Source organism: Drosophila obscura, unplaced genomic scaffold (genome assembly GCF_018151105.1).
Source record: "Drosophila obscura isolate BZ-5 IFL unplaced genomic scaffold, ASM1815110v1 contig_208, whole genome shotgun sequence".
NCBI lineage: Eukaryota > Metazoa > Arthropoda > Insecta > Diptera > Drosophilidae > Drosophila > Drosophila obscura.
In genome coordinates this window covers 1,154,303-1,164,572 of record NW_024542799.1, presented here as the reverse complement: position 1 = coordinate 1,164,572, position 10,270 = coordinate 1,154,303, and positions in this window count along the sequence as shown.

The window sequence follows — 10,270 nt, the reverse complement described above, 5'->3', positions numbered from 1 at the left end:
TAAAAGATTTGAAAATGTTTTCACATAATGGTTAATAAAATGACATATCCATAGATTAAATTGGTTAACTTCATCGATACGGAATGGAAGTGTCTATTTAATTTCTTAGTCCCGCTGAGCCTTTCGCTATCACTGCCCATATGCTAACCGCAAATACACTTTGGCAATTAATTGTGTAATCCCCTCAATGAAATGTATCACTACTTCAGTTAATAAGTTGAAAATGCTTAATGGCAACCCTTCTTCCCATGTCTCTTTAAGCCGAATAAAAACCCTTCTTTTAAACGAAAAGTCAATATGCATTAATAATTTTTTATTTCAGCTCGACACTTGTTACAATTTTTTAAGGCCAATTTATCGGTAGAGCGAGGAGTTTACACATAGAGATATTGTGATAATCCGCTTATAAATGCATTTTCCATCATACAGGCTTTTAAAGGAAATTTTTCCACATTTTACACATGAGAGGAGTTTGAAATTCTGGAAATAGTTGTTCTGGCAATTCTCCTAGCCTTGGGGGTTGCTTTCGATGACTGATGGCAGGGCTGGCCAGGGCAGGGCAGTAGTTAAGCCTGTTAATAGCAGGAAGGAGAGAATGAGAGAGGGAGAGGAGAGTCTTTCTTGCTAATGTGACATAATTGAAAATCAAAACTAAAGCACTTAACTCTGATTCCGCACAGCGAAATGAACAAAAAGGTGAACATATGTGAGAGACAGAAATTGGGATGGGACTGAACCCAAAAAATGACAGTTTAACTGTCAACCAGTTTAGCTGCTTCTGCTGCTGCTGAACGGTTCCGATGACAAGTGCAATCGGCCATAAGGTGGTTGAGTTAATAGAGTGTGATTGTGTGGGGATTTAAATTAGGCAAATGTTTTGAACGAAAAATTGGTTGCACTTTGATTGATTGGAGGTGGGTCTGGGTCTGGCCCTCTCTCTGTCTCTTCGTTTAGCCAAACCAACTGTCACGGTTACTCAAGTTACCCAACCCGGTTACCCCAAAAATGATTTTCAATGCTAATTGCTTGTGATCATTGCCCACATTTAGGTGTTGTATAACCTATTGAGGTGTCTGTCACACCCCACACAAACCCAAAATGACAATTGCCACAATAAATAGTCTCAACTTTCAAATTTCTCCAACTTCCCCTAACCACTGTCTCGCCTCCTATTACCTACCCATTAAATTGTGTTATAAACACCCCATATTGTTGTCCCTTTTTCCCCGTTCTTTATCCGTGTTTCATTTCATGTTTTGAGTAATGCGAATTGACTTAATTAGCAGCGGGATCAAATTCCAACGGGGTACTTACAAGCAAACTTCGGAGAGGGCATATAAGGTAGGATACTCAGAATTTGTTTTCAATTTAAACTAAAAATTGTTCAACAAATAAAGGGACTTTAAGTCCTGTTTAGTGCTTTTGCATTTCATTTCGTTTAACCTTTAAATGCGCCTGGGGACATGCGAAATGCCAGGAAAAGGCCGTAAATGGAGGAGGAAAAATCCTCAAAACAGAAAACAGGAAAACCCTCGCCCACATATGCCCATTTATCATGTCAAATCTGACATTTGTAATTGTAAACTGATACGCCTCGAAGGCAAAACGCAACAGGAAGAGTATGGGGGAGTGGAGTGAGGCAGTTGTCATATCTATTTCTATAGCTTTCCGCCAGAAAAACCAGCAACATATGCGAACATTTTCTTTGGGAAAACCTCCACACATGAGATAATCCTCCTTCCCCCAACAGGCAAATGGAAGAAATATTCTGTAAAAAAAATATTGCGAGCTATTTTAAAATTCAATTAAAAAACATTAAATCATTTTTGGCAACTTTCTTTTGGTGGCGCCGCGTGCCTGGGCGAAAATTGCAAACCACTTAAATGTAATAAGTGTCGCTATAAATAAGGGAACATATCTCACAGAGTTAGCGATTTTTCCACGGACAACCCCCATATGGAACACGCTTACGATCCTGCGCCTGGCTGATGGGAACGCAGGCCCGTAGGCAAATTCAAATAAACTTGTATTTGAATGTTATGCACAGAGCAACAAAGGAGCGAACCCGCATTAACAAAACTTTCACGCGAGTGGGTTGATAAGTGCTTGATATCGATATGGTTCAGGGGAAGGTGGAAAAAGTACCTAAATATTGTGGTAGATAGCATCTTAATGCAACAAACTATGATTGAATATTTGTTAAAAATTAAATAGTATATCTAAAATGCTTAGCACATCCTTTTTTGAAACCCTTCAGTTCCATCTCGCTTTCGGTACCATCTTTGTTTCTCCTGTCCCGAGCCCGAGGTGATGTCTGCTCAATGGTGCGGAGCAAACTGCTTCCACCATGTCTGACTTTTTGATGGCCCATTGAGATGCTCTGCTGCTGCTGCTGCTTTTGGTACTCCTTCTACAGCATACAGCTTCCACCCACATACTCGTAGCGTAGGTCCTGGCTTGCATTTTTCCATGCGCCTGTCAACATTTTAATTAAAAAAGGTTACGGACCCATGGCTACGGCTACACGGGCCAGACGAAACGGACAGCCCAGCCAAAAGCCATATGTAAAATTTTTCGCGTTTTCTTTGGGGGGCGTCCAACCAGACCGTGGTGCCGTGGTGGGTGTGGCACATCGAAAGGGTGCCAAAATAATAAACTCGTTTCGCAGTTACAAACAATTTCCTTTTTCAATTTTGCTCGCTCCCGTTGTTGGAGCGTTTTCTTTTTTTTCGTCCCGCTTTTGTGCTTTGTGCCTCGTGGGTCATTACGCGTGTGTCGCATTACAGGAATAGTCCGGTCCGGTCCAGTTCAGCCCAGTCTGCTCTGCTGTGCTCCGGACGAACCTTCTACGGTTCCAGTTCCCTGGCTGGCATTGTTTGCCATCATTTTAATTTTATTTATTGTGCGACTGCCGCCGCCAACCCTCATATGGGGAAGCGTACCCCATCAGCAGGCACGGGCCTCATGCAAATTAGATGAATTGCTTTGCAGTCCAGGTTCGTCGAGACTTCCCTCCTCTCTGGCCCCTGTCGTAATGACTTGGCCATTGGCTCTTGGCCCACTCCGAATCCGAATCCGTTTTCATCTCCATCTGACCGCCCTTCCGTCCTCCCTCCTCTGGCTTTAGCTAGCCATGTCAATGGTTTTGCGGACATTTATTGTTCGAAAGCTATTACCCCTGCCCCCAGGAATATGGAAGGAAAGACTCGACACCGCTTTTGATTGTTTTTCTGTTTGCTTGGGGGTGTAGGGAGAAAGAAGCCCTTTCACGATTGCCATAATGTTTAATTGCTTTGTCATTATATCTGGAAGTTATGGCTACTTGTGTACCATCCAGCAGAAGGGCTGTCAAAGTGCACTGAATATGCACTTGAGACAACCGGGGGGTACAGTTGCCACACGGCCTGGACTAGTCGGAACGATGGGAAAGAGGTGCAGAGTGCAACCGTACCTTTGTGTTCCACTCCATAGTGTTCCCTGAGCTCGGAGATGCTCATTTGTAAGTCCCATTAATCCACTAAAAATTAGCAGATCTGTGCTTTATAATGTATTTTCATTAAGGGTTTCTCCTGCCATCTAAGTACAGTACAGTCTCTCCAATCCGCACCCCATTCCATTGCACACTGAACTCCACTGAAACCCCCAACCACATGCCCTCGCCATTCAGTTTGACATTTTCATTCATTTGTCTACGCACTCGCCTAGTGGTAAAAAAAATAAAGACAGAAAAACCCCGAAATACATTTCAAACCGTCGTTCATCGGAGCGTTCCGCCATTTATCCATTCGCCATTGTTCGATGGCCGAGTGCAGACAGCTGCCTGCTGTGATGCTGGCTGGCCAAAAACTTTCACGGCTGTCAATATGGCCAACAAAAAAGACTGCTGGCCGAGCGGAGGTGGATGTAGGTCCAGAGAGAATGGCTCGAGCTTGGCAAGCATTTTTTCACGCCACAAATGGAAAGCGCACTGGCATTTTAATCAACATTAAGCAGAAATGCTTTTTGCAAACATTTCTGCCCAGCTCCTCCGACTCCGACTACGATTCTGTGTCCATCAGACTGACTGACTGACTGACTGACTGACAGAAAGTCCTGGGCATTGTCATTAATTCTACGTATGTGTTTTGGTCATTTATAACGCCGAGACTTGCAAATTAAAAAGTAGAAACAGAGCAGCACAACAACAAAAAAATCAACGCAGAAACAGCGTGGAAAACGTGTGGCGAAAGTTTCTCTCGTGATGTGAAAAAATTTCAATTACAAACAACAGCCAAATGTCAAACCAAAAGTACAGGGATGCGACGAGTCGGGGTCACCACCCACCACCTCACTCTCACATCCCATGGGGGACCGCGAAACCTCAACACTTCAAAGTCTGTCTGCCACACCCGCCGAACCGTCGCCGTCTCTCGGGGAATTATCCCAAGCAATTTTCGTTGGGTGCTAATAATTACACCGCCCCCCGAAAGAATAAGAAATGTAGCCAAGTTTATGATTATGAAACGGCTTTGACAAGATTTTCCAAAATGCTTTTACGACTTGACCCGACTCAACCTCCAGCCGTACGAATCCTGTAAAATATTTCATTAATTTTAATTGGAAATTGCGCTGCTGAGACGGTGGTCCAGCGGTGGTCGAGTAGATAATTACAGCTCTACCCTAAGCAGGGGCTATTCAAATATTCCACTGAAAGCGGAAACAATGCAGTCCAGGGGATTGGGTCTTGGCGGGGGACTTGGGGGGACAGCTCCCTGGTTTAATTTGAAACAAAAGTCGTAAAAATGTTAAAACATAATTTGATGCTTGACTGATGCTCAAGGATTTGCAACAAAGATGGAAATAAAAATAATCTTTTTTTTTTGGGGTAAATGGCAAGGAAGATCAAGTACATTTTTATGTGGGATTTTGAAGGAAGGCAATATAAATAAAGTATGCTAATTATTCAACGGTGGAATATAAAATAAATACAGATAATAATATAAGCAAATAAATAAAGATAAAACAGTCTATATTTGCGTGCAAAAATAAACCAAAAACTCGCACTCGATTCGGTACTGGACTACAGCAAATCGACTCAGGCAGAGGCCTTCCCCTTTTGCTCTCGTGAAAACAATTCAATCAAATGGTAGCTACAAGTTCCTAAAACTAATTAAAATGCCATCAACGCTGGCTGGGCTCGTACTCGTGTGTGACAGAAGGGCGCACCATGGAGGGATTAGGGTATGGAGATTTTGCACCGAGTGGACGTGTGCAAAGACCCAACCGCAGAGATCTCCCCCGTGTGGGTGTGGGGGCATGGCAGTTGGAGCTGCCATTTACGCGTAATTTGGCGGGCCTAAAAGCCTGCCAGCAAGAAAAAAATAAACGCGAGTCATGGTGAAATGGGGACTGTGCGGACTGTGAACTGTGTTTTGGCAAGTTTGTCAACGCGGTTTTTGCCCAAAGTGCCAAAACAACCGCGTGATTTATGCGCTTTTAAAGCACTTAACGGTGGTACAGGTCTATGAAGTCCTGGAGCCATGGCCTGGACCCGGTCAGGGCGCAGAAATAAATTCTCGCGAATAAATCTTTCAACTACATAAATCTCACGCGCCAAATTTGAGCCGCTTCTGCTTGCTGTTGCTCTTCGTTTTTTTTTTCCTATTTTTGTATTCCTTTTGCATTTCGCACAAATCAAAGCGTAAATTGCTTTGATTTGAAAGCTTTTTATTTGGAATGTTTTAAGGCCCGCCGGGCTGACTGTACCCAGCGGCAAAACGGGTGTGGGGGGTGGGTGGTGCTTCGGTTGAGGTCCACCAATTAAAAATAATTTCAAACATGGCATATGTCGGCATTTTTTCATCCGCTGGTGAGCCTCGGGGAGGAGTTACGACCAAAATATCGTAAAATTTTATCAGTGAAAAGATTAAAATAAAGCTGAAAATTGCACGAAATATCTTGGGCCATAACTTAAAGCCGCAGAAGGTCCCACATGTGTGTGGGGGGGTTGGGGGTACATCGGAGCAATTCGCGGTACTGCCAAATCTGCAATTAACGCGGGGCGGGTGGGTGGCTGGGCTTGCATGCTAAGGCAGCGGGCGGCTGAAGGCCAAGTCAAATAAACATAAGTTTTTATGCGTTTGGTAATTTTTGGAAAAGCGGGTGGTTTTGGCTTTTTGGATTGGCAGCTAAAGATGAGATCGTGACACACGATGGGTGAGACATTTTTCTAAGAGAAATTTCTATATGTTCCTAGCGTTTAAAAAAAGTGAGGGAACTATACGATGAAAGAGGTGGAATTCATTTTAGGAAAACGTATATGAAAATAGGTCTGCAATTGCTTCAGAAAAAATGAAAACTTAAGGATCTACAAATAGGAAAACTTCTCTAAGTATTCTTCACTTGAGAACCACTAAAACCAGCACGAGGATGGTAGGAATAAAGCATAGAGATAAACCCTTCAGCTAAAAACGCTGTATATTTTACAGATGGCAACCTTTAAAGTAATCCTTTCAGTATTATCAAAAGTCCTACCCGCTTCGTTATCGCCGTTCACGTTGCCATCGCTAGCTGGGCGAGGAGAGCTTCTGGGTATCATATGCAAAATGCAGCACATGTGTAAAGTAAATCTTCCGCTGCCTAAACCATAATCATAAACATTTATGGCCAACGCGCGTTCATTCAGGCACAAATGACACAAAACCCCACCCCTCAGGACATGGCCTCCTGCTCGACCTCCTGTCTCGTCACTCTTTGACGAGCGCTGCAATCCTTTCCGTGTTTCCGTGTTGCGCCGCGCGCCTGTCCTTTTTCTCTTTTCATTTTTTGGCATGCAAAGCCACAGGATTAGGCACAACTGTGCTGCTCTGCTCCTGTACGGGTCGCAATTTGATTATGACTTGACAAATAATTGTCATTTTGATGTGACGCCGCCGACTTAAAATGCTAAGTAATTGTAAATATTGAAAATGTTTGGCAGAAATAAAAAGGGGGGTGCACAGTTAACCCTTTTACGTTGAAAGGGGCTTGGAGGTCGTAGGACAAAGGCTGGAATTGAAAAGTTTACAGAATATTGCTCGCTTGAGGTCAGGCAGATGATGCGCTCGGATTGTGGGATTCAGGATAAGGCTGCATGGAATTCACTTACAAGTGTTGAGTCACGCTTTAGTTAGGGGATAATATTCATAGATTTCTGGTAAGCTAGTATGACATTTCCGTTTGATTTCACAATACTGTGGAATTCTTTGATCCATTAGGGAAACCCTTTCAGCTCTTACTGCGTATACCTTGGGCATATCAGTGCCTAGATCATGTATCTCCAACTCCATCGGCTGGAAAATACTCGTGATTTATAGCCTGAATGCTGAAAACTATGTCAAAAAGCATTTGCCGCTGCGCATTTGTGTGTTGGCTCTCAACTTGAACTAATTTAAATTCCTCGACTGTGGGGGGCTCGCCAAAAACTGTCAAAAGCGAACCACGAACAAATGAGATTTCGGGTAAGCAATGTTAACAAGGCGTTTTACACAGAATATGGCCCCTGGATGGAAAAGAGTCCTCCATCTGCCTCCCCATTTGAACAGCAGACCAGAACACGGCAACGGCAGTTGGCTCTTGGCGGCTTCCCTGCGCTGACAGCTCGCAAGCCATAAATCAACAAGTTAAGTCGAACCGTGTGCTGCAGCCCGGCAGACGCTGAAAGCCGAGCAAAAAAATGTTTTTAAAAAGTTTCCCTCCCCCCAACACACACAGCACACACATATGCAGCAGGAGCAGGACAACAAAATGGAATTGATTTCAATGTTTAATAAAAAATTCATGAAAATTTGTCAGCTCTCAAGCTTTTGTGTGGTGCGGTGGGGGCTTGCTCTCTTTGGGTTTGGGCTCGAGCTCGAGCTCTCGGGTTTTGTACGCTATTAATCACAGTTTGTTGCACTCGCTGCGCCATCAAGTGATTCATGTGTGGAGAGGAGCAGCATCATCAGGACCGAAGCGCATCCTGTCATGCCTTTTGGGTCTATGATTTATGTTGCATTTTAGACCACTGACAACTTCAGGAGTCTATGGGGGAGGGCAGTGGTGACACTGAAGGGAAGAAATAACTTGCCACAATTGGGCACTAATCAGAGTTGTTTCGTTGTAAGAAAGTTCTAAAAGGAAATGTAAAGAAATATTAAAAAAAAAAATGTATTTAAAATTGAATTGAAAAATTAAAAACTATTTTAAAAAATAACGGAGGTGTGAGTCGCTTCTGGGGACGCGACTCTACTTATACCCGTACTCAGTCAGTATATACATTTTGAGTTATGATTTTTAGATTTTAGAAATTTACATTTTACATTTTTTTGCTACATATGATATCTACATCTACATCTACAATGTATATTCTACATCTAACATGTAGATTTTACATGTTCCATTCATATTCTACATCTCCTCCGCTAAGGGTTGCTCGCGCACTGAACGCGGCAGAAGTGCGAGCGAGAGGAAATGAGATGAGATGAAGTTGTCGGCGGCGGGAGGGGGGGGGAAGCAACTGAAAATTAATTTCTTCATTCTGGCTATAATTATGATCCGATCTGATTCAGATTTGGCAATCTGGTAGATATGGGATTTTCTACGATACTGCGTTTAGTTTTATCGTATCTTTAAACTGTGCCTGCCACGATTTTCGTCCTTTGTGTGGGCGGAAGGGGGCGGGGCGAAATTTTGATACACTTGTAGGAGTGTGTATCACATGAGTCTGGAAACCAAATTTGGTTTCTTAGCCTTTAGTCTTAGATCCAGGCGCTCATCAAGACGGACGGACGGACAGACGGACAGACGGACGGACAGACGGACATGGCTATATGACTCGGCTATGATGCTGATCAGAATATATATACTTTATGGGGTCGGAAACGTTTCCTTCTCTGCGTTGCACACATCCACTTTTACCACAAATCTAATATACCCCTTAACTCTTTTTTGAGTACGGGTATAAAAATAAAATGAAAAGTTGGTCTTTAAAACGAACATATAATAGAATAGGGGATAAACAAATATTATAAAAATTAACTTAAAAAGAAAATTAAAAATGTAAAAATAAAATAAAAAAGCTGAAAAAGTCTTTATTTATAAAGTTTTAATTAAAAATCCATTAAGGAATACTTTCATTCCATGAGTATTAGAGCATTAGTTAGGTAACCCTTTGCCTAAGTACTCATGAGCCGCACTGTACCCACAAAGTAACAAAATACCAAGCAACCCTTTCCTTTCTACCCATGGATTGATTTATCCCATGGTTGCTAAAGATATTAAATTCGTTGCGGATAATATGTTGCTGCCTGTCGGAAAAAGTCAAACACAATAATGCAATTGATTTTGGTGATAAAAATCGAATGTTTTTGCACCAAACAAAAAAAAAAAAAACCAAAAAGGGATAAATAAATAAAAATAAAGGGTTCATGTGTCGGGACGAGTTACCAGCCCGCAAAAAAAAGGGGGAAGGTGCTGCTGCTGCTGCTATGCGTTCCCAACCCCTTCAATGGGCTGCTTTCCTATTCCAATTTCCCAACTCACACCCAAAATTGTGTTTGCACACATGCGGTTGTTTCATATTTCATAAATAAAAATACAAAAAAAAACACTGGAGAAAGGAGCAAAAAATCAAAGCATAGAGTTGTCAAGGCGTAGCGAACTCTTAACCCTCGAACCCCCCACCCCCACAAGCTCTGTTTTCCCCTTTCCTTTGTGTGCGTGTTTGTGTGGCGTTCATTTTTCCAGCACTTCTTTCTTCTTCTTATTTATGAAAATTGAGTTATAATTGGTAGTGCATTAAGTCGTCCTGTTTGGGCCCGCTGCTTCCTTCTGCTCGTCCTGCCGCTGACGCATTTATGCCTCAATAAATACACAAATTGAATTTATAGGCCGTCCATGCATGCCACTTCTGCTCTATGGAGAGTGCTTTTTCGCTCTGCCTTAAAAGTGCCACTAAATCAAAATCATGTGTGTGTGTGTGTGTGGCACTGGAGAAGGAAATGCATGCGGCAGCAAAGGGGTTAAGGTCTCGGCTACCGTGTGTGCCGTGTGTGTTTTGCATACGGTTTCCGTGCTCCGTATTTTTTTTTGCTCTCTGCTATTTTTCGTATCCTTCCGTTTTAGTTTCGTTGTGTCCTTATATTCGCCAGGAAACGTGCGTCGCAGGAGGTCTGGGAGGTAGAGAGATACATCCGCCGTTCACATGTGGAAATATTTTGACAGTTTCGCGGTTCGTTAGCGTTTTCTTTTTATATAGAACTTTGGGTTGGGG